At 35.6% G+C, this 24,160-nt stretch overlaps 1 long non-coding RNA gene and 1 pseudogene across 2 annotated transcripts; one reads left to right on the forward strand and one right to left on the reverse strand.

Annotated features, from left to right (window-relative positions):
• The first annotated feature begins 1,290 nt into the window (after positions 1–1,290).
• Positions 1,291–14,076, forward strand: LOC141439164 (delta-sarcoglycan-like; annotated as a pseudogene).
• Positions 14,077–19,610: 5,534 nt separating this feature from the next.
• On the reverse strand, positions 19,611–22,668 carry LOC141438969 (uncharacterized). 2 transcript variants are annotated; one of them, XR_012452537.1, is made up of 3 exons: positions 22,346–22,668; positions 20,233–22,185; positions 19,611–19,742 (listed from the first exon to the last, which is right to left on the reverse strand). It is a non-coding gene; the product is annotated as an uncharacterized lncRNA (long non-coding RNA). The 2 variants fall into 2 exon arrangements; XR_012452538.1 differs by having other exon boundaries at positions 21,435–22,185; positions 22,346–22,653.
• Between the last annotated feature and the right edge of the window lie 1,492 nt (positions 22,669–24,160).

Below are 24,160 nucleotides of genomic sequence, written 5' to 3' on the forward strand. Positions count from 1 at the left end.
AACCTACTACCTACTGCTTGTTACTAAAACAAACGTTTTTATTGACTCGCCTCATTAAATAATGTCCTGTCGCCATTTTTCTTTGCTGGCAACCTTAATCCGCGCCCCCTGCTGGGCACCACGGCAACAAGCGCAAATAAAATGCTAATTCACAGCAAAATCTATTTTAATTAAATTGTAAATTGACATGAAATATTTATCCCAAGACAGCGTGAGCCGGTTTGTAATTGAATCTCTACCGTATTAATAGACCATTAAATATTATTGCCTAACAATTTAAGCCATAAACAAGCAGTTTTTATCTGAGGCCAGGACATCTGCGGCGACACGATGAACTTTTACGAAGCCCTTTCACGGTGCTGCCGCGCAAAGTGAAAGCTCTAAAAAACAAACCCCTTTCTCTACACCCCGACAAAGTTCCGCTACTCCCCGTTAGATGGCGCGCACACAACGTGTCCCGAAGCATTCGGTCCACACGTGCATGTGTGCGTGACCGAGCGAGACCGCAAATGGAAAAGAAAAAAGGAGGAAAATAGACAGCAATATGTGTATACAAAGGCGTGGTTACGTGCATGCGAACGCTTTTTTTATCGCAAAAATGGCGGAACTTTACACGTTTCGTGTTAGAACATAAAGTCGNTCGTTATTATATTTTAAATATAAATCAAATCGTTTTGCAATAATTTAGTAAATATTTTTTAGCATGTTGGAATAATTAGCTTAGCATTACGTATGGTAGACGACGAAAAAAGTTACAATCAGGGGGCTACAACGCAATCCGAAAAAAAAGGTTGTATCGATTAGCTGACGCAAATATTTTTAGTACGAGAGTGAGAGGGACGGTAAGATACGAACTTCGATTTTCGAATTTTGATGTAGCCCCATGTATGGCGGGGGTAGCCATTATTTTATTCCTTGTTTTCTTAGCGTCTCTTTCGGAGCTGTGAAGAGCTTAGTCACAAAATAATTTAACTTTTTGCATTTTTATCCTCGCAGTGTAATGAAAACCATTATGTGTATCACGGGCCGCAAGAGGATTACAAACTCGAGACATTAAACGCCCTCCGCCTCCTTCTTACGCCCCTTAATGAACAATGTACTATTCTAAGGGTTGACATTGTATTGCAGAATTAAACAGGTTTAACACACTATTGCAAAACAGCATCCGTAAGTCCCTTACTTTTCATATGTAGAGTTGATCAATAAACACTTACACACCACGACTCAGACAATTCAACAATTCTAAATTCAAAAATTATTCAGACGCGATGCGTAGGCGCTCCTAGGTGGCATCCTTCTGCTTTATCTAAATAACAACGTACTCTCTCTACCATTGGGCACGATTTCTAATCAATAAATACTAAGGAACTATTGACAGCCTTGTAGAATGGTAACCTCTGTAGGACGGGTTCCCTTTATCTTGCATAATATCGATTCTCCGAATCACACTTCGCATAACAGGTACCTCATAATTTTTTTAGCCGTATAATACTTCTGCATAATCATCACTTTGCATAATTATCAGTTCGAATAATAGTCATTTCTCAGAATATTACATAGCAAAACACTCATAACGCCGAATATTACTTTTGCAGAATATTAAATAGCAGAGCATTAATAACGCCGATTTTTATGTGGCATATTGGCATAGCAAAATACTAAATTGGACTATTGTATTTACACGGAATTTTAAACATGGCAATGACATAGTTAAAGGAACTAACAGCTACCATAAGAATGGGTTAAGGTTAAAGTAAGGCCAGCAAAGTAAACGTGCTGTAACAGCAGCAGGCCAAGCACCAGAACAGAACAGCAGCTTCATAGTAGGTTGGATTAGGAAAGAACTGCGACCACAACAGCGCGCAAGCCGAGCGAGCGGAGCGAGTCGAGCGAGCGGAGCGAGCGTGCCACGGCAACGGCCGGCGAAGCGCCAGAATCTTACTGCTGCCAATAAAGGTTAAGTTAATTTAGAACTACAATTAAAACAACGCTGGGGTGTTTTTAACGCGTCAGCATTATACTGAGCCAGTTTCAGATTCACAACCGTAATGACACATAATAATATTAATATCTGGGCGACCGAGCTCCGCTTGGGTTAAAACTCGGTAACAAGCGTTTTCCCAGAGATAAGACCAAGCTAGGTCGATTTTTCATCCCCGAAAACCCCTACATACCAAAATTCATCGAAATCGTTGGAGCCGTTTATATATATAATTCTGCTTTTTATTATCCTTATGCAAAATAATATTATGAGATATGTCTTTCTGTGTAGCAACTATTCGAGCATATAAATATTATTCTCATCGAAATTTTGTGATGTTAATATTCGGCTTTACAAAATTATGAGAAATTATAGTATGAGAAAAATGTATGCGAAAAGTAATTCGGTGATATAATATGATGATTCTGCTGAAGGTTGTTATGAGAATCAAAATTATGAGATTCGATTTAATGCAACATAATATTAGTAAACCCTGTAGGAGCTCTAGTATCCAAAGCGCAAGTCGTAGGTACTCGCGCACTGAGAGTTGCCTACCACTACACAATACAAGTATTTACGTTGTCAATTTGATAAAATAAAAACATTATTCTCGTTCTGATCCTTATCATTCCGGTATTCTATCTGAAATGAACTTTCGCAAATAAAAATGTTTCTGAATATAATGTATTATGTATTTAAAGCTACGAGTACTGGCCGAAATCATTGAATTGTACAGCAGACTGATTTTCAAATTTCAAATTGAACCTAATAAACACGAATGTTTGTTCTCGGGTCTTGGATGTTTAATATGTATTTAAGTATGTATTTATCTATATAAGTATGTTATCCGTTGCCTAGTATCCATAGTACAAGCTTAGCTTAGTTTTGGACTAGGCCAATTGGTGTCAAGTGTCCATGATATTTATTATTTATTTATTATTATTAATGATATGCCTTACAGCATAGTATTCCCGGATATATTGAAATAGATTTGTGACTGGTAAAAATAATTAAATCTTTTATGTACCTATATCAACCTGACTTAATACTTTCCAGCAGCAAGTAGTACATGTTATGACGTGTTATTTCATGTGGGTGTGCATCAGCAAACCTCAAAAAAATAGAAAAAAACATGTGACACGTCAAAGAGCTTGCAGGCATTTAAAAGTTCCATTTTTTTGTTCGTTTATGGCTATGGCGTTTATTAAAATACGGTTTTTCGTTAGATATGGCGCTACTTGTTTTTTTTTCTTTATTTAAAAGAAGAATAATAACAGACCGCATAATTCAATACCTTTTTTATTGTGAAAACTAAGGCAACACGAACGAGAACAACTACACAGCTATAATAATGCCCTGTTGTCTGTCAGTGTTATTAACATTCGGCCAATTTACAGGCTGTTTTTTTGTAAAGCCTCCGTGTTATATTCATTAGTTGGTACGCGCTCGCTGCGGCGTTCATTAGTGCAGTACGCTGCGCTTTCCGCACGTTTTGTCATCCCAACCCAACCTTGTGATTCATTCAATTTAAACAAACTTAATGTAAAATCCTAACAAGTGACAGCCTGTAGGATAAAAGCAAACCTGTCATAATCAAAACAAGTTTGGTGTATTTATATATCACAAAATTGTTAAGGGTGGATTGTCTTACGATCAACCGGTTCCAATTTGTATTAATCTAAGTAATACCAAATTACAGCCATTTTTCGATTTTTCTGAAAGTTTAATGTTAAGTCAGTGAAGCCGTGAATCAATAGTAGTTTCAGACGATACTAGGTGAGTTCGTATTTTTAGATGCATTTTCGTTACCTAGCGGAATCTCAATATAACAAGAGACGAACACAGTAAAACTCCGAAACTAGGACAGACCTGTAACTCATCCTAAATGTTCTGAAAGACCTGTGCCAATAAAATTGCAAAGTATAAATGCCTACTTTGTAGCGTGTATCAAATGTTTACGGTTGCGAAATATTTGGAGATATCAATTCCTAAACTTAAATCGCAAAATGGTTTAGGAGATAGAAGCAAACAAAAAAAAAAGTTAAAATCTATTTTTCACTTCTCATGCTCGTAAAGTTCGTGTTTATGCTGGATCTAGGCGAAATAAAATTACTTTTATGCTCTAGCGCATAAAGTAAAATCTTCGTCTAAGGCCAAGGCAATCAGGTGTAGACAGTCACAAACCAAGAAGTTTCTACATATATTTTTTAATATTTAAAACTAAAAATCAATCAGAATAAATCAACAAAACTAAATATTCATAATTATATCAGCAATGCATAAAAATAAAAGGTACCTAGTAAGTGAACAATGTTTTTACTGTTCTTATTTCATCTCCTCGCAATCGAAGTGAAAAGCAGTGTAAAACTGCCGTACGCTATATGAACGTCTCGGGTAAAATGGTTCGGTTTATGCTCTTGTTGTACAATCTACGATTTTAATACAATTGCTCAAAAAGTTTACTTTTTTGGCTGTTTGGCGTGTGCAAAGTTCGTTTTTGCGCACTAGTGCTTTTTACTTTTCCAATGTTTTTAAATTTGTGCTTGTTCCAATTCATGATTATCGCCTACTTACTGAAGAGGTTGTAATGTTAAATAGTTTGTACCAAGACGTAATAAAACTAAAAACCTATTACCTATTAAGGCAAAAATATAAAAATATGAATATTTTATTACTTGCCTCTTCAGCATTATAATTACTATCTTTTTTTTAAATTGTTATTACAATCCAATTACAATTCCCAATTTCCAAGAAGCTCTAGAAACAAGACATCTTGATGTCTGCTAGACATCAAGATGCTCCATTAAGTCTGTGCGTACCGTAGGTCACTATCCAAAATGGATAAAAAACCCGACAAGTATGTCAAAATCTCTGCAAATGCCGGTCATTAACAATGTGTGAAAAATATGAAGTCCGTTTATACTACAATGACAAAAGAAATTGTTTCAGAGATTATCATTTCATGTGAAAAATAGATGTGTAGATAATTAGAAGTTTGGGGTTTTCTTTTCTAATTGCATACGAAACCATATATGGATTCTGTAACAAACAATGAGAATGCATACGAAGCCATGTAAGGATACAATAAATACATAATATTCTAAAAAAAAAAATTTTTTTTTGTTAATGTTTCATACCTCATGCAATAGAGGGTTAAGGTGTCTGAATGGAACGGAACAGCTGCCGAAACGCCTGTCAAAGTGGGGGCGCTTTTCCTACTGCAAGCATGTTTATTATATTAAGTTCGTAAGGCAACAGTAGTTTTTGTTTTTATACAATTTAAATATCGAACACAGTGATAGTAGGGTAATAATAGTAAAAATAATAATAGTAAACTATCATACCAATAGTTTCCTTCTCATAAAATATGTTTTTGAAAAAAAACGCCTTTAATTTGTCAACAATTTTCACTGCTAAAGTTTTAACTGTGTTCAGTAAAGTTTAAAGTTTTCAAAAAGCTTTTGTAAAATGAGTGGATCAGAGTTTGAAATGGATTATTCATCACATTTGCTCGTCGATGACGACACGTTATTCCATAACTGTATACTAAAAGACAATCGCCTCAATTGTTCCCGCGGCTGGGAATTATGGATTTACGTATAGTTTTCCTTCCCAAGGGAGTTATGACTTTAGTTTTAAAAAGTTAGTAGATACGTCATTTCAAACTAAAGAGATTTCAAGTCAGCCTACGTTTTATTTACATCTTTAAAACTTAGATATAACCACTGATATAACCTAATTTTACACCATAAAAATGGGCCACGCTTCATGAAACTTCGTTATTTTTATATTTTAAATTTATATCGATTTGTTTTGCAAAAAATGTAGTAAATATTTTTTTAGCATGTTGGAATACTCTGGCCGTAAGACCATTCGAATTCTAAACTTAATACGGTTCTTAGTATTATCTATGGTAGACGACTCGAAAAAAGTGACAATCAGGGGGCTTCCACGAAATTCGAAAATCGAAGTTCATATCGTTTTCCTGACGCTAATATTATTTAATACGAGAGTAAGAGGGACGGTACGATACGAACTTCGATTTTCGAATTTCGTATTAGCCAGCTGTATTGGCGGGTAGCCATATTTTATTCAGTTGTTTTCTTAGCGTCTTGCTTTTGCTGAGCTGTGAAGTGTTTGGACACAAAATAATTAAATTTTTTGCATTTTCTTCCTCGCATTTTCTTCTTCTAATAGACTTTCGTTAGTAATCCCCTTCTAACGCCCCTTAATGCACAATGTACTATAATACTGCTAGACATAATTCTGTGAGAAGGCCGCAATTGCGAGTAATAGTGCTTTACCGGAAAAATTTAAACATAAATATCATAGCGGGTTATGAATAGATGTGAACTGAAAAACGGAACATAAAGTGAAGACGTTCTCAGAAAACGTTATGGCCTTTTTTTCTTGAACTTTCTTAGAAATATCGGGCCTCTACCTTGTGGTCGAAGTATTCAATGCTAAAAACTATGATGAAGACAAAAATTATTCGACATTAAGAATCACTCAAAATTGACTGTATTTTTATTCCTTTCAACATATCTTTTCTTTGTTGTATTTCTTTCGCAAATGTAAAAACATTAAACGATACACGCGCGGAAATGTCATTCTTCACTCGTCCCGAGTCTTGCCACGTCCGAAGGCGTGGATACCTTGGGACTCGTGAAGTAATGACATCCTTTCCGCACTAGTATCGAAATGTACTATTACTGTTCACATTGAGTAGTTAACCTAAATTGTATAGTGAAAAAATTGAGAAACAGCTGTATCTATTGTGAATTAAAAATCTAAATCTGTTGAATATATGTGCACTTGTTTTATTTATGGACTATGACATGACTAATACAATATATGAAACGCCAGTAAGCCTCTGACACTCCATTAGAGGCTAATTGAAATTAGTTGTAATCCTTTGTTGTAGGATAATAGCGGATCTGTATCACAGTAAAGGATGACGGGGGAAGGCGCGGTGCACGGCTGGGGCTGCACGCCGCCCGGAGAGAATCCGCAGCCGGCAGTGGAGCACCCGGGCCCCGCCTGCCTGCCCGCTGTTGTCTTCAGAGGCTGGCGCAAGACTGCCCTCTACTGTATCTTAGTCTTCCTAATGGTGCTGATCTTCCTCAACATTGGACTAACTCTTTGGATTATTAGTAGTTTGAAACTAAGAATGGTGAGTTGGATATATTTGAACCCGCACATTATATTTACGTCAATATTAGCATCTAAAACCCCGTTATTCATAAAAGTTTCCAATCTCAATTCAATTGATTTGATTCATATCAATGATTATGGTGATTTAATCGGGATCAACCCTGCACTATTCTATTAATGTGCTCGCGTCGCATACCACCATATTTAAGAAACGGGTGACATCAATTTGGCATACTTTTTAACAGACTTCAAAAAAGGAGGTTATCAATTCGGTTGTATTTTTTTTATGTTTGTTACCTCAGAACTCCGTCATTTATGAACCGATTTGAATATTTTTTTGGATCTTAAGGAAATCGAGGGATCTCTTCAAATGTTGTAGGGACACAGTAAAGGGAGACGGGGGAGCGAAGCCGCAATAAAGAAAACCCAGGTAACGTGATTGCTCAACTATAGGTTAGGTTAGGTTAGTATTAGGTCGAGACGGAAGCTTCACTAGGCGGAATACAGCTGGAAATGCGAGTTTCGGTATAAAATTATTTGCGGATTATGCAAAATAGAATTACATAAAACAGTATGCGTAAACAAGGGGAACCTCAGGGTAATGATATGGTTTAACAGCTGACTCATGGCTCGCAAGACACGACAACACAATCCACATATATGAATCGTATTTCATAGGACGATACGACAGAATATTTCAGAATGCGTGCGAGCAATTGATAAAAGTAATCGTCTGCTGCATAGAAAATAAACAGAAAGTAAAACACAAGTTGGAAATACACAAATAAAGATTGATATTTGCCAATGACTTACCAAATTTGGGCAGAGCTACACTGAATTTACATTAATAGTATTTATTTAAAATTTTGGAAGGCTTTGGTTTGTTGATTTCTGATTATTGCAGAGTGCCGAAATTTGGCTGTGAGTGGCTTTTTATTCCAAATTTTGACACAGTAATTTGTGCTAGGTACCCTCGTTATCTTCTTATTTAAATAACCATAGACGATGTAACCTACGCTACTCTCTACCACTAGTAGATAAGTTAGATAAGATACTCAAGTAAAGTCGCAAAATTTATTTCATATGTTTCTTGCCAAATCAAAATGCCAGAGTATCAGACAATAAATACTAGATTGTACAACAAGAGCATAAACCGAAACATTTTACCCAAGACGTTCATATTATAGCCACCCGAGTCGGTACGGCGAGAGTGGATAGACAATTCGAGGGGAAAATGGTTTTCATGCTCGTCTTTTACACTGCTTTTCACTTAGATTGCGAGGAAATTAAATACGAGTAGCAACAGTGGAAACAATTGTCCACTTTGTTTTATTTTTCATGCATTATTATATAATTATATATTTTAGTTTGATTGATTTTTAATTTTACATAAATTAAAAAATATTAAAAAATATGTAGAAACTTTTTTGTTTGTGGCTGTTGAGACCTGATTATCTTGGTCTTATACGAAGATTTTACTTAATGCACTAGAGCATAAAAAGTCATTTTATGTCACCTAGATCCAGCATAAACACGAATTTTACGAGCATGAGAAGTAAAAAATCACTTTAACAATAAAGAGGGTAGACAAGTGTTGTATCATATCAAATAAAATACTTAGACGGTGTTATAGGTAGGTACATTTAGCAAATGTACGTAGAGATTTTCATGTGGCAACGTGCAGTTTGCAGCTGCTTAAACAAACGTGATGCAGTTTCTTAAACGGTTTTATTTTTCTAAACGTTGCTGCTACAATTTCTGCGGTGTGGTTCTATTTGATCACAATCAGCTGAAGCAATCTTGTTGATTTCGTCTTTTGACAAATGCAATAATGACATGTAATTGGTATTCACGAGCCAATTCTTCCACAATCTAGTCGAAGCAATCACATTAAAAATAAATAAATAAATAAATATCACGGGACAATTCACACCAATTGACCTAGTCCCAAAGTAAGCTTGCTTGCTTAGCAAAGCTTGTGTTATGGGTACTAAACAACGGATAAATATAATTATATAGATATAGATACATACTTAAAAATGTTATATTAGATAAATTTTGTAAGGAATTTAGACAGCGACTGACTTTTTACCGACTTCAAAAAAAAGGAGGAGGTTATCAATTCGGATGTATTTTTTTATGTTTGTTACCACAGAACTCCGTCATTTATGAACCGATTTGAAAAACTTTTTTTTCGTTCATCTAGGAATGTTTTCAATTAGGTCCCATAAGCAAAAAATCAGGATCTGATGATTGGATCCTAAGTAAATCGAGGGAACTCTTCAAGTATTGTAGGAACGTCTATGGTAATTTCGATATATTTAGGAGTAACTCGTGCATTTGCTCTTGAAAATCATCATTTGGTGAAGTGGAACTGGTGATGAAGACCAAATTTGACCAATGGAGCGACTACTCAATAACAAGTACTACACGGGTTGAATTTCAATTACTTTAACGCAGTTGCTAAGGAATTTAAGCTCATCGTGATTCATATGGTGAAATGGAACGGGTGATGTAGCACCAGGACTCCTCAATAATGAACGAAAGGTGACGAGCAGCTGACATTAAACTATTATATCTTATCTCTTTTACACTAAAAAGCGTGAAAAAGAAAATATAACAAAAAATAGAACCGACTACAAAAAACCATGAAAATATTTTTCTACCAGTCTGAAGTCGGTGCCTCAGCACGAGCCAGCAGAAGTGATTGAAGCCATTCGGCTTATATTGGTACTCGTACAATTGTAGGTGAGGTAGACGATTATAGGTCCACTCCTGCTAGCTCATGCTGAGGCACCGACTTCAGACTGGTAGAAAATTATTTTCATGTTTTTTGTAGTCGGTTCTATTTTTGTTATATTTTTTATGGATCTTCATTTTACTGTCAGATTACGCCCTCTTAACCTGTGTGTTAATTAGCAATTGGGACTACTTTCTTAAACATGTTCCTATAAAATAAAAAATAAAAAAGTCCTTTGAATTTCTTACCAAAATACTTGAACGCGAGGAGTTTTAACGCGCCGTCTCTTTTATAAGCGAATACATTGAAAAGGGGCGGCATGCTAAAATCGCTCGCGTTAATCGCAATGTTTGCTGAGTCTAAGACAAGTAAGACAACTTATCAAATTGGTGCAGTGAAATGTTGGGTAAATAAGCAGTTCTATAACTAATTCTGAATTAAGGAATTACTAATACTCTAGTGCAGTAAAATGTTATTTACCTACTTAAGGACCTACCTGCCTAAGAGAATTTGGTTTTTAAGTATATTCGAAATTTAAATTCATCTTGTATTGCAAGTAAAAATCAATTACAAATACAATACAATAGAATGACTCTTTATTGTACACCAAAAATATTAAGCGATACAGAAAATAGGTAGGTAGGTTGGTAAACAGAAAGAAAATTACATGGTAAACAATAGGCGACCTTATCGCTTAAGAGTGATCTCTTAATTTTAATTACAACCGTAATATTACCGTATTTTACTTAATGTTAATTTTAAATGAAAAACTTATGCTTTCAGTGGTTAATAAATCGTAAATTGCTTCATTAAATTTATAACATCGCTGCAGCATCTCTTTGAGCCAAGTAATAACCATTAACGCTACCCGCTGCGGCCGCCGACTACAAACTGCATAAACCGATGTATTCATCACTGAAATTCATTTGTTTTCCAACAGTTCCTTCTGCTGTCTTAGCGGAGTTAGTATAACTATATTACATACTAGCTCTTGCTCGCAACTTCGTTCGCGCGGGCAGTAAAATCAACGATACTTACCATTTATTTATTTATTTTTCAGAAAAAGTTGTTGAAATTACTTTTTTATTTAGATTTAGATGAAATTTCGTTTTCCTACTCAGAATCAGGAGCACTTTCGATTGTAATAGGAGAAAAAAAGTGTCCCAAGATTTTTTATTCCATTACGTTACCGTTTTTATACACGTTTAGTATGACGATAGTTAAATTGTGTTTATTAAAAACCTGGGACACTTTTTGTCCTATTGCAATTGAAGGTGCTCCTAATTCTGAGTAAGAAAACAAAATTTCATCAAAATCTAAAAAAAAAAGTCATTTCAACAACTTTATCTGCAAACGCCCATAACCCAAAACACAACTCTACTCTGCCAAATTTTCATTAGTTTAGTTAAGTCTGTGCGCTGTCTGTCTGTCACGTTACTCTTTTATAGGTAGGTATAAATTAAATATAAATACACAACATGGTAATCATTTAGCCACTTTTAAATCGAATTCAGTGAAAGTCTTCACAGAGGTGAAATATCGCTAGATGGCGTTAGTATAGTGAGGTCCGTTTGACGTTTGCTCGAGATTGGTTAAAAACTAAGTCAAACGTACCTCATGATACTAACGCCATCTAGCGATATTTCGCCTCTGTGAAAACCCTCATTGAAGGATACACTCAGTATTATTAGGCTGTGCTGTGAGACGATGACCGTCTAGTTGAATTTAACGGCAAGTTGTTTACGGCACCACGCCAATGGAACCCCATATCAAACAAAAGATTCCTTGAGAGGGAGATTAAGAAAGAAAATTGTGAAAATCCATCTCGTTGTCTTTGTTTCCGGGTAAGATGTTAAATGAATTTTTGGTTTTACAGGGAGGGCTCGGGCCTATTACAATTATTAAAGGTGGTATAGAGCTGGAGGACAGGCGTTCGTGGCAGACAGCCTAGTGGCATCAACGATTCGTTCCCGCTCGGGGCAACCACTCACGGTTCACTCCTACCGAAACTTCACGGTGCTGGTCTCCGAGCCGGAACGGAAGGAAACCGCCAAGTTAATGCTCAGTAAGATGGCTCTTTTAATCTTAATGTTATTTCTTTATAAGTGGAAACTGCTTTGGCTTATGTATCAACTAAGTTATATTCATATTCAACTGTGTTATAAATGCTGTTTGTTTCCCAAATAAATAACCTTTAAATTTCCTTTTCAACAAAATCACAATCTTTATAATGTCAAAGTTTTGAGTGTGTGTGTATTTGTCATTCTTTCACACAAGAACGGCTGGTAGGATTTGAATGAAATTTGGTAGGCACCTTGGGAATAACACATAGGCTCCTCGTTATTCCGATATTACCTACCAAGGATGTACGCAAGTCAAAAACCCGAAATCTGCAACACTCAATTTAGAGACATTAAATTTTGCACAAGTATTGTTCATTCAACGTAAAAGAATACTCTATACTTAGTCCTATTCTTTGGAAGTTCCCGTGAGAATAAAGTAAAAATCCAGAATTTGAGTTCGTTTGCCAGACCTTATGGTTACCGCGAGCGAAAGGGTTAGGGTTTATTATAACTTATAACATACAGAAGCCGATAAATTCATCTACTAACTTTTCAGAAAGAGACAGGCTTGAATGCAGCGGGCGCACTTTCGAGGTGCGGGATGAGTTTGGTGGCAGCGTGTTCCGCGCGTCTCGGAATGAGGTGCACGTGTTCGCGGACGCGCTGGCTGCTAACGGCGAAGGCGGAGTGACGGTGCAGACTGCGGTGCAGACACCGCAAGTGCGGGCGCCACCGGGGGCCGATCTGCAGTAAGTGTCTATTCTAGGCAGTTGTAACAATTTAGTGGCGTAATCCGCGCATCAGGTGAGGTGAGGAGATGCGCGTGTATTCACAGAGGTGCTGGCTGGCATTACCCAGCTGCAAAACTGTAGTGAAGTTTGGTGGCAGTATTCTCAACGGTCAACTCTCTGTTAATGCCTGGATGCCTAGATTAATACACTCAAAAGTAATATTCAGTAGCAGATTGTGGATTTTGTAGAACATGTAGATTTAATAAATCTTACAAGATACTATCTATCGTGACTTAGATTGATTTAGGCAATATAGTGTCACTTCTTTGGACTGCTTTTAACCACATTTACAATTCGTACTATTCCATCATGTATATACCAACTTGCCACCAGTCCCTCTTAATTGTAGGCTGGCGACGCTCTTGTGTAGTGTAGACCTTAACGGAATCGACTGTAATTTTATTTAAAATAAAATAAATAAAATAAATATATTACGAACTGCTTCACCTTTCTCATGATTCATTTTTATATTATTCAGACTGGAATCCCTAACAAGACATCTGGATTTGAGGGCTCCGCAGTCTATATATCTCGAGAGCCGAGCGGGCGGTATCGACGTTACTTCACACAGCAACATTAAGCTGGATTCTGTTGTAGGCGCCGTAAGTTAACTTCCGTATTTTGAGATTAACAGTATTCCATTTAAATTACTGTTGAACGAAAAATCTTCATGTTTAGCCTTAGAGGTATAGATTGGCCTCTCAAGCAGAGGATCATGGCTTCAAACCCAGGCTCTCGCCTCTGAATATATAAGTATTTAAGTGAGAAATGACAATTGAAATTTATCACGTGCCCTATGGTAAGGGAAAACATCATGAGGAACCCTACGCACTTGCGACACAATTTAATAGTTTTAAAGCTCCCAATCCGCGCTGGGCCTGGTTTTGTAGTTTTTTTAACTATAAGTATTTTACAGTTAAAAATCGACACTCCCAGTATTTTCATCCAGAGCCTGAAGGAGGCTGTGAGAATTAATGAAACACGGCGGAACAAAAATTTAAGAAGCCAGAGAGTATACCAGCTGTGTTCCTGCTCATCCGGCAAACTGTTCCTGGCTGCAGCCGAAGGAACCTGTACTTCCAATGATGCTGATACGGAATTCTGCAGATGATATTGATAGACTGACCGCAGTATGAAACTAGTGCCAAACTTATTATTAAACAAATAAATAAGTAATTAATACATTCTTATGATTCTGCACCTTGCACAATAATTATATTTTAGTACAAATGTGTGATTATAGATTTAACTGAAAATGTGTATTGAAATGAATTATATGTATGTCACGAAGTATTATGATTATGAAGCAGTAAACGTAATTTATTATAGATATTATAATATACTGAGCGCGAAAGTTTTCTATTTATTTAACACCAGCTGCTTAAGCCGCGAATTCGCTCCCGTTGCAGGACTAACTAGACTCCGGCCAGTGAAAGCTGTCCACGCATTTTAAACGAAATTTAAATCAGGTTGTTATCATTTTTGAGACTGTCAAAATTGACATATTGACATTCTAACCCGGCTTAGATAATTTTGATATTTCTGCTTTAAGAAATAAATAAAATTTTTTGTTTAATTCAACCTCCTACCATCCTCAAAATGGAAAATTTTACAAGATTGTTAAAGTTAAATAAAATGTTAGAAGATATATTCAATGCTAATCTGGTCAAAGTGATCCAAAAATGGATGCGTCTGGGCTGTACGTAAATGGGCACTGACAAAGGTTATAAAATTTACCAAGGGACTACTAAAGTGCATCATCAACTTTCACACATTACTATAATGAATATTTATACAGCTTGAAGTCTCGCGTATACTTAAAAAAATGGAAAATTTAAATAAATATCTAAGTATCAACGTTTTTGTATTTCTTTTTATTTTATTTTTTATTTGTGTTTGCTGTTAATTGTTGTTTTTTAGTTTTGTTGTATTTGTGTGTATTTGTGAATGTGAATTATTTTCTATTCTATTATTATTCTATTCTATTTCTAACATCGTTTAATCAGTGTACAGCAAGTGTTTCGTTGGCCAGAGTCTATGCCGTGAGGGTTTTGCAAAGTCCGTCGGTTTACATAATAAAATGAGCAAAATTTCAAGCTCCAAACCCTAGTGTTATGGATTATGTTTTCAAGCTGCGGTTCCACCAATAATGTGTGGATATGTTGCGAAGAACGTGTTTTTCATTATCCAATAGAAACGCTCCATTTACACATCCTCGCACACCACATCTCTGGTGGAAACAGCTGAGCGGAGCGAGGCAGCACATTATTGGTGGAAACGGAGCTTTAAGTGTGTCAGTCAGTAAGTCAGTAATTACTCAATCACAAGTTGAAAACGCAACTTAGAACTAAGAACAGAATACTCCATGTGTGTACCAGTAATTTTACCGACTGACATACACTCCACGGCGAAACACAGGAGCTGTAGGATTAGCGAATACGATGGTAGCGATCTGGATGGACTTTTCACAAGGTCCCACCACCAACTTTAAAAATATCCGCATCTTTTTAACCGACATCGAAATAGGAGGACGTTGTCAATTGGACTGTATGTTTTTCCAACGAAGGCTTAAAAGGGCCACGATGAGGTAATTGCGCGGAGATGATCCGTTGCGGCGCGCGGCCTCCGCGGTCGCCGAGCCGAGCTGCCCCGTAATTAGAACCACGCTATCCTAATTGAGACCGCAACGACAACATTTTGCTCGTATGTTTTCGCTTCAACACACTGTTAACGAGCCAAAAGATTAGTACAGACTTAGGTTAGTATTTATTTTAAATAACTGTTTTAGAAATAATAGTGTGTTAAATTGTTTTCATTAAATTTTATTTTACTCGTCCATACCTAGTAAGTATAGTAGTGAACCTATGTAGGTATGTTAGGGAATAAAATATACTTTTAAAATAACTGATTATATTCAAATTTAAAAGCCTATTAGTTCTGATTTTATCGTATTCCAGGACTAAAATAATATTGGGCTATTTAAACTGCCTAATGTTTTATTTATTTTTGAATGTATTTATTTAAGTTAACAACAAGTAGCATGGTGTACGGGTTCACTCGAAGATGAGCTATGGTTGAGTTTCGAAAACACAGTGTAGGGGTTTTTGAGGATGGGTTTGTGTTGGATTTGTGTTTCTTACATGTGTGGAGGTAGAAAACTCCATGAAAACGTATTTTGCAAAGCTTTGCAATCGTAAGGTCGCGGTGAGCAAGGAAATTATTTCAGTTCACGAGCGTTTTGCCACTGTAACGGTTTCAAATGACATTTGCAAGCCGTCACTGCGCGAATACATTTTGAGTCACAATTATATCAGATTGATAAAAAAATATTGTTTGAAAAGCGCCATCTAGCAAAAATCACAGACAACTGTAACGTTACTGGGGCTCTAATTTAATCTAAGATAATATTAAGAATACTGTTTAAGTATCTAATTACAATTTTAAATATCAGAGGGCGCTGTTATGTATAGGAAACTAATTAACATTAATTTATAAGTTATTTCCTGAAAATTGAGAGGGAACAAACATTCAAATTGAATGCAATGAGTTTTGTATGAGTTTCAGCGAAATATTAGTTATAAAAACATTCTACATTAGGTAGAAAATGTATGAAACAGAAATTAGTATGTTTGTCATGATTACATGAAATATATCCAAAATTGTATAGGAGATAAGCTTTCTTTTATCCAAGTTTCGCATCTTTCTGTTCAGTAGTTAAGTCACAATTAAACTTCAAAGTTATGGTGTTATTTAGTATTGAGCGGGTAGCGGACATGTATTGAGAGTGAAGGAATATATTAAATACTCATTAATTAATTAGAAAAATGGGATTTACGTTGTTGGTTTTGGAAATATATTTAGATTTCATTTCACAAATATTGGAAAACCTATTCATCCATTTAAACTATATAAAAAAGTAGTAGTTTTGTTAATAATTGGTTAGGGCTGTGACGTCATACGCCGAGGCTGGTGAGGCCGTTGAGGCGGGAGAGGCTCGAGACGCCCGTGAGGTCAAAGAAGACAGTGAGGCCGTTGACGACGTTGAGGCTGAAAGGGCTGAAAGACTATAAATAGGAGTGGAATCGTAGGCCCCGGGCATTCATTTTTTGGTCTTGACGGCGAGCACATTAACTTTTTAAATTGAGGGCAGAGGGTTGTTTCTAGTATTAGGGTTCAGTTCGAAGCGATTTTAAATTTACGCGGGTTCTTGCTGTATAAATTTATTTGGGGTTTTAATCATTTCTTATTTTATTATTGGGAATTTTACATAGTCTATTTGGGTATTAATATAAATTGCAGAGTGAGTATTGTCTTATAAAATGGATATATTTCTTAATCAGATGGATTATAGTTTGCTACTGATTATAGTGGTAAATTATTATCTTCATTACAATTATGTTTGAAATATTTAGTGCTGATTTTCATTCGGAAAGTCGTTGCGAGGGAGTCTTTGCGGTCCTGTGACGGTGAAGTCCCTTAATTGTTTCTGTAGTGTGGAGTGATCGTTTTATAGCGTTTCATTTCAGCCTACGTTTGTATTGTACTAATCCATAACTTTTCTGTGTTTTTCCCAACTTAATGGAAATGACTTTGGTTCCTCCATAACGTACCTTGGTTGAGCTTTAAGTCCGTTTATATCGTCTGACACCTAACGGTGATAACCGTGGATGATATAGACTTCCACTTCCTGAAGCTGTGGTGCCTTCAGCGGCAAATTACTGTCGTACCAGCCACCAGTGGATTCTGTTTGTCTTTTGTAACGACTAAGTAGCGCTCGTCGAAGTGAATGCGTGTCTTGTTGACGCTTAGTTTGTACTTAAGAAACTCAGAATTCCTGTCCCCTATTTATTTACGTATTTATGCACAACGTTAGGTATTCTGCTGTTCCGCGGGGCTCTCCGTCATAGGGACTTTCCTTCGGGAAAGTTGAGAGCTCAGCACCTTGTAGGGACCGATAGGGCTTTAGGTATACACACCATCTTTGTTGATAGGAGAGTAGAAGGAATTCCTTACACCGGGAATTTCTACATTACACTAAATGTACATGTGGGATTATTTCCCTAGTTTTGCTAATCACAGACAGAGTGTAGGGGCCTCGGGCAAGCTTAAAGTACAATTGTAGGATTTATTAGGGCTATGTAGGTAGGGAAGTTCATAGGGCTTAGCTAGAGTAGCGTTTCCTTACACCGGGAAAAGTTACTATTTTTAACTCACCACACAATTAGTTCACCTATGAGGGTTTTCCTCCAAATTGCTAAACTTCAACACAGAGCTAGGGAAAGTTTAAATTCTTACACACCATTTTATTTCTAGATTTCTAAATTCTATTGACAAACTCAATTTTAATATTTAAGAAACTCCTAAGAGTGCTCTATCTAAGACAGCCATGGGCTCCGATTAAATTATAATTTTATCACATTATAAAGCTAGCTTGAAAATATAGATTGAGGATTTGGTACAGCCAGGGAGGCTCCCCGTTGGTTGTCTTACTGCCTGTAGGAGAAGACACTGACACGGCTTGTTACTACATGAATCATCTATAGTCAATTACCTAAAGGGATTGATATGATAGCTATCTTTATAACATAAAGGGGTTACTGTGGGAGAGTGGCCTCTGGGATCGACTGCTTTCTGTTTGAGTTATTAAACTAATTAGAAATATTTATAATTACTTGATTGAATGAGTCAAAAGATTAGACAATTAATGGTAACTATAGGGACTTAGGTATATTATTATATATGTACCTATTATCAATCTACAGTAGAGTTTACTGGTGAATGAGTCGGAAGATTGGGCAATTTCACTGGTAAGCTTATATACAATGAATGAGTCATAAGGTTAGGCCTTTCATTGTTACTATGGTAGGGACTCGATGGAAAAGTCATAAGGTTAGGCTTTCCATTGATATTCTGCAGTAGGGTATACATGTGAATGAGTCATAAGGTTAGGCGAGTTCACTGGTATCCTATTGTAAATTAAGCATAACATTTGCCATAGAATTGTATCTGTACTAAAGACTTTGTCATGCACCATAGTTAGTGCGTAGTTTTCCTGATCTGCAATATACCTCTTCTGAAAGGGGAATATTGTTGTTTTTGGAGGCGCTGGTGGGTTCATAGGGGATGGTATATGGCTTTAAACCATATTTGGCGGAACCCCCGGGGCATTGTGCCCCGGTATCAGTCCGAAATACACTTACAATTCATATCCTAAAGTTTGAGAAAGTTCCTGAGAAATATACTTTTCTACATAGTTTGCTTAATCATATAATAATTATTCCATTCTTACTTTTCACTTAAATTACTTTGGGTTACTCAGTGCACACAACGTAGGTTCTACATATATCACTAGACGATTCACATGGCCACTTTAACTAATATTCATAAGTAGGAGTATTTACCTGAACAAAGTTTTATTAGTTAGATAAACATTAAGTTGTTAAGTTTTACTGATAAGTATGTTAAATAATTAATTTAGTTGTAAGTACAAGATAGATATAAGTATCAGTAGCAAGAATCATCATCATCAGTTCAGTTGTTTAGTATGAGCAGTTACAATATGGGTTAGCCGTGACAGGATGAACTAAGGTTTTATTCTAATTAGTGTTTGGTGTTTGTTTGATAAAAAGTAGATTCACTGACAGTTTGTTGATACTTAGTATTCATGAGATAGGATAGCAAACTAAGATTCACTTACTAGATCAGTAAATTTCATGCTAAGTTAGGTTAGATATTAAGTTTCATTAGTTAAGTTTCAGTGGCTGTTTTCTCATAAACAGTCACAATTTGCTGTTCGTGGAATGGAGGTGAAAGTAAGAATGGGAATTTATAGTTCACACTAGGAATAGGAGTAAGGAAAATTAAGTTTGAACACAACAAAATGTTATACAATTGAAGGTTTAATGAAAATAGCACAATTTGTCTTGTCACTAGGTAGGATGAGGATTTAGGTAGGCTGCACTTAAATTAATATCATTCACTGTTGTAACACTGATAGTTATTCAAATCTCCATCTGAAAACAAAATATACTTATTGTAAATTTGGTAGATTTCATCGGTTGACTTTTGACGTTGGAACGATTAACTTTAAACCATCGTTCGATTGCCAGCCGACGTTGTTGTGTTACTTGGAAACTTCGATATTCAGATTTCAGTTTCCTGAAGTTCAATTATTACTAGATCACAATTAATTATAGCACATTAACTAAATCAAAGTAAATCGCTCGGCTCGCCCGCCATTTACAGAAAAGTCAAAAGTGACATTGACTTGACGTGCGGTGCGCATGCGTGATTGATGTTCTGAAACGTAGAAAGAGTAACCTAAACGTAAAAGTAGTGTATTATAAGTCTATGTTCTGAAACCAGTAGTGAGAGGGAGACAGAATCATATACATACATACTTCATACATATGGTTCCATTTTACTAGAAAATATGAGTAAATATACATTTAATAGGATTATTGTTATCATATTTATTAGGAAAGTCATTTAAAATTACAATACCATACAATGACTCCTTGTAGAGGGCAGCCTTCTAGCTTCGGAGCAATCTCTTCCAGAGATCCAAGTTAAAACATAGAGAATAACTTATTTATGAGTAGCTATTTCATTCTTATTAGAAACCGGAGTATAGGTAGATAAATACCGAAGGTATGTCAAATGTTGTGTTGGTTTGATAGTCGGGGGGTCGGTAGGAAAGTTACCTACTTACTAGAAAAGTTGCATAGAATAAGCTTGGGTCTTACATACGGGGGGTCGTAACTTAAAGAAATTCAGTTTAGGCTACCTATTTTACAAATCATGTGAGCTAAGTGAGCATTTGGAACAATTTAATTAGGCCAAATGAAAAGTTATGTTGATAATAATTAGGGATTAGCAGGCTATAATATTGTCACTCATGACAGGTGTGTTTTCCCATACTTAAGTTACAAGAAATTCTATAAAAATATTTAGCTAGGAATAGGGACAAGCTCAAGATAAAAGGAAGGTATATATTGGTACTAGGTATGTGTGCACAAAAATGTCAATGCTTATGCATATACAGTTTCACACCGATTTAGGCAATAGTATAAGCAAAATGATTTAGTCCAAGCACTCTCATTCTTAGAGGACGCCTGTGCCTGGCGGTAGGGAATGCGTAGGTTGGGAATGGGCTTACACATAGATGAGATGAATAATGCAAATATAAAAGGTTCACAAACCCGAGGTAGCTGTCTAGATCTAAGAACAAGTTTTATTATCAAAATCGGTTTAGCATTTTGAGGTATTTTACTTAAGGCTTTAACAAGCATAGCTGGAAAGATTAATTCAATAGAAAATAAATAGGCTGCACAGTTAAATTATGAAAGTTTGTATAGTTTAGAAAGATAGCGCTTAAGTTATAGAGTAAAGCCAGGAACTTAACTTACTTATAGAGTTTATATACTCAAGTCACTAATATGTTTAATTATAAAGATCATAGGGAATTTAAGTGGACATATAAAACCACTGGCTAAAATTTTAAAAGAATGGGGGTCGCTTGATTAAAAATAATTAAATTAGTAATGAAATGTGTTAACTTGTATAGTTATAGAACAAATTACAAGTTGCATTTGTTTCAATACAGTATAGGGAAAGTCAATAGACCTTTTAGGGAATCAATAAAAGAAAGTAAGCTTTTATTAGTATGCAATAAGATGGGAAAATCATTTTAGTTGCATACTCACTGTAGAGTATGATAGTATGCTGAGTTTATTTCATCAAAATAAAATGGTTGCTGGCGGTTAATCCATTATAAAGCACAGAGAAGGAGTACAGTAATAGGCAAGCAGTAGGACATCTTGAGTTGGCACTTCACTCTTGACAGATTTCATGCTGGCATAGTTAAAATTTATTAACAGCTGTCAGTTTAGCTCAACTGTAGTATGGACTTTGTTATTCCCAGGGGAGAATTTGAATTTTAAGATTGGATTTCACTTTACCTGTAAACAAAACAAATCAAATTATATAGGTATAATCGACTATGATGAAATCTAATATGATAGGTGATACTGTACTAGCAATGAAACAGCCAGAAAAATTAGCTTAGTTATGTTAGGCCATTTTGTTAGTACAGATTTAGTTCAAAATCTTAGCGCGGAGATTTAGTATGGCGGTCTTATTATTGTGAAAACTAACAGATTAGAAAATGAGTTCATGAGATGGTAGTTTACAACAATATTATTTTGAGTATGTATGTATGAATGCTAAAAGGATTCAATGAGAAACTGATAACATAGGAAAACTTACCAAAAATAAAAAAAAAAAAAAGCATTTGAAGGCAAGTGTAGTCAAGATTTCATTTAGGTTGTCTTCGAGACAAATTAGTGGTGATTCACTTTACTGAATGTCAACTTGGTTGGTTATAAAGGGTGATAGGTAAACTATCATTTCCATCATTGGTCAACAGTTCATAATCCATGACAACTCCTTCAGTGACTGAAAGCAAAATCATAATTACTTCAACTTTACAAGTGGTGTAAACAGTTTCAATGTGAAATAAAAGACAATAAGTAGCTGTTATCTATTGACAGGAAAAGAGTTTGTTTGAATATTATTAGCAAAAACAATGGAATGTATGTACGGAAACATTAATTACCTGTGTAGTTTGAAGTACTAAATTGGACTTGCATAGTTATTAGCACTGTCATGTAGGTTATTTGGATAAGTTTTACTCAACCTCGAAAGGTTAAAATTAGCAGAAGTTATTTTGAACATTGCGTTGATTTGGTTTTATTGAATATTTTCGATATTTATCGACTAACACTAGAATTATCATCGTTAATCAATGCTACAAAGCATAAACAAGAAACGCATCGCTTACAACATTTTTAATGTTTGACGTGCTGTCATGTTAAGGAAAAGTAAAGGCATCGTGGCCACGCAGCCTATTGTGCATAGACTATAGAAGAACTAATTATTTTCGTGTGGAAAAATTCTATTATAAATTTTATAAGATATTAATTTAGAAAAAAACAAGTACAACGTATACAGGTAATAATAATATTATAGGTGCGAAGTTTGTCGGTCTGTCTGGTTTTGTTTGTTGCTTCATCGCGGAACCGCTGGGCCGATTTAAGTGAGATTTGGTATGTGGTTGGTTTGGTTCTCGGGAGGGGCATGGATAGTCTGAAAATGCTCTAACGACTACCTAGTAGTAGGTAAATATAAAATCGGGAGATGGATACTAGGAGAAAGTAACTTTAAAGTAGGTTAGTAAATATTGGCGGTTGTTAATTAATTGTGGTAGCCCTTTTATAAAGACACGGTGGTGACAGACAATTATTTTATTATAATCAAAATAGGTTTGATAGATACTAGTTATTTGGTAAGATATTGTAGAATAAAATAGAAGTTAAGTTAGGTTGTAAGTGGTAATACCGTGGTAATAAATTTATTAACCGACTACAAAAAAAAAAAGGGAAGTTCTCAGTTAGACCTGTATGTATATATGTTTGTCCGCGAATGTCTCGCGTTTGGCTGAACCGATTATGATGCGGTTTTCAGAAAGACTAATAGTGCAGTTAGAGTCGTAACTTGAGTTAGAAAAAAAAAGTAATTTGAAATTGTTACAATCGGCATATTTTTTTTTATTAAATTTTGGAAAAAAATAATATAAATAGGGAATACAATTATAGTTAAGAGTGCTATGTATGTGTTCGTAAATTGACAATCAGTGTTTGGATTCATATCCTTGATTGATTAAAACTTTATTCATAACAAAGTTGTCGGATTTGTTAAAAGAAATTTGTCTAACTAAGGTGATTGATGTTTTGTAAAACAGCGAGTATAACGATGAGTGGTTCAATGCGGTTTAGTGATATGTGGAGGTTGCTCATGAAAGAGTTTGGCTGGGGCTTTTGAATGTGCAAGCCAATGCAAGAAAAGAGTGAATAATATTATTTAAAGGTATAAGGGTTTTAATATCTCATCAGTTTTATAGTTAAGACAGATCATTTACTGATAGTTTGCCCAAGAATCAATATACCTACAAATGAACTATTTGTTCGAAAGGTGTTAGGCTAGGCCAGATGGCATAATCAATGTTAATATTGCTTACAAGTAGTTCATTACTCTACTGGTAGGAAAACGTTATGGCCCACACTACACATTCTCCAGGGTTTACTTGTTATTGTGTTGGGGTGGTGGTTTTGAGATTGGTGATGAATTAATGGAGATTTAACACTATAGCAATGATAATACATAACGGATTCTTTGGGTTTGGAAGGGGATATGTTGTTGTTATTTTCTGAGCCAAAGGAAGGGGGATGACGACAACATGTTGCTCATCTAGCTCGTTGGCCTCACAACCCGGCGCCTCTGGAAAAATTCAAAGATCTGGCTTTGGTGATATTTATTTCATTACATGATTCACTTTAGTTTCGAAGGTTCCATCCTGGGCAATGATGGATAA

The sequence above is a fragment of the Choristoneura fumiferana genome, chromosome 20 (genome assembly GCF_025370935.1).
Source record: "Choristoneura fumiferana chromosome 20, NRCan_CFum_1, whole genome shotgun sequence".
NCBI classification, from domain to species: domain Eukaryota; kingdom Metazoa; phylum Arthropoda; class Insecta; order Lepidoptera; family Tortricidae; genus Choristoneura; species Choristoneura fumiferana.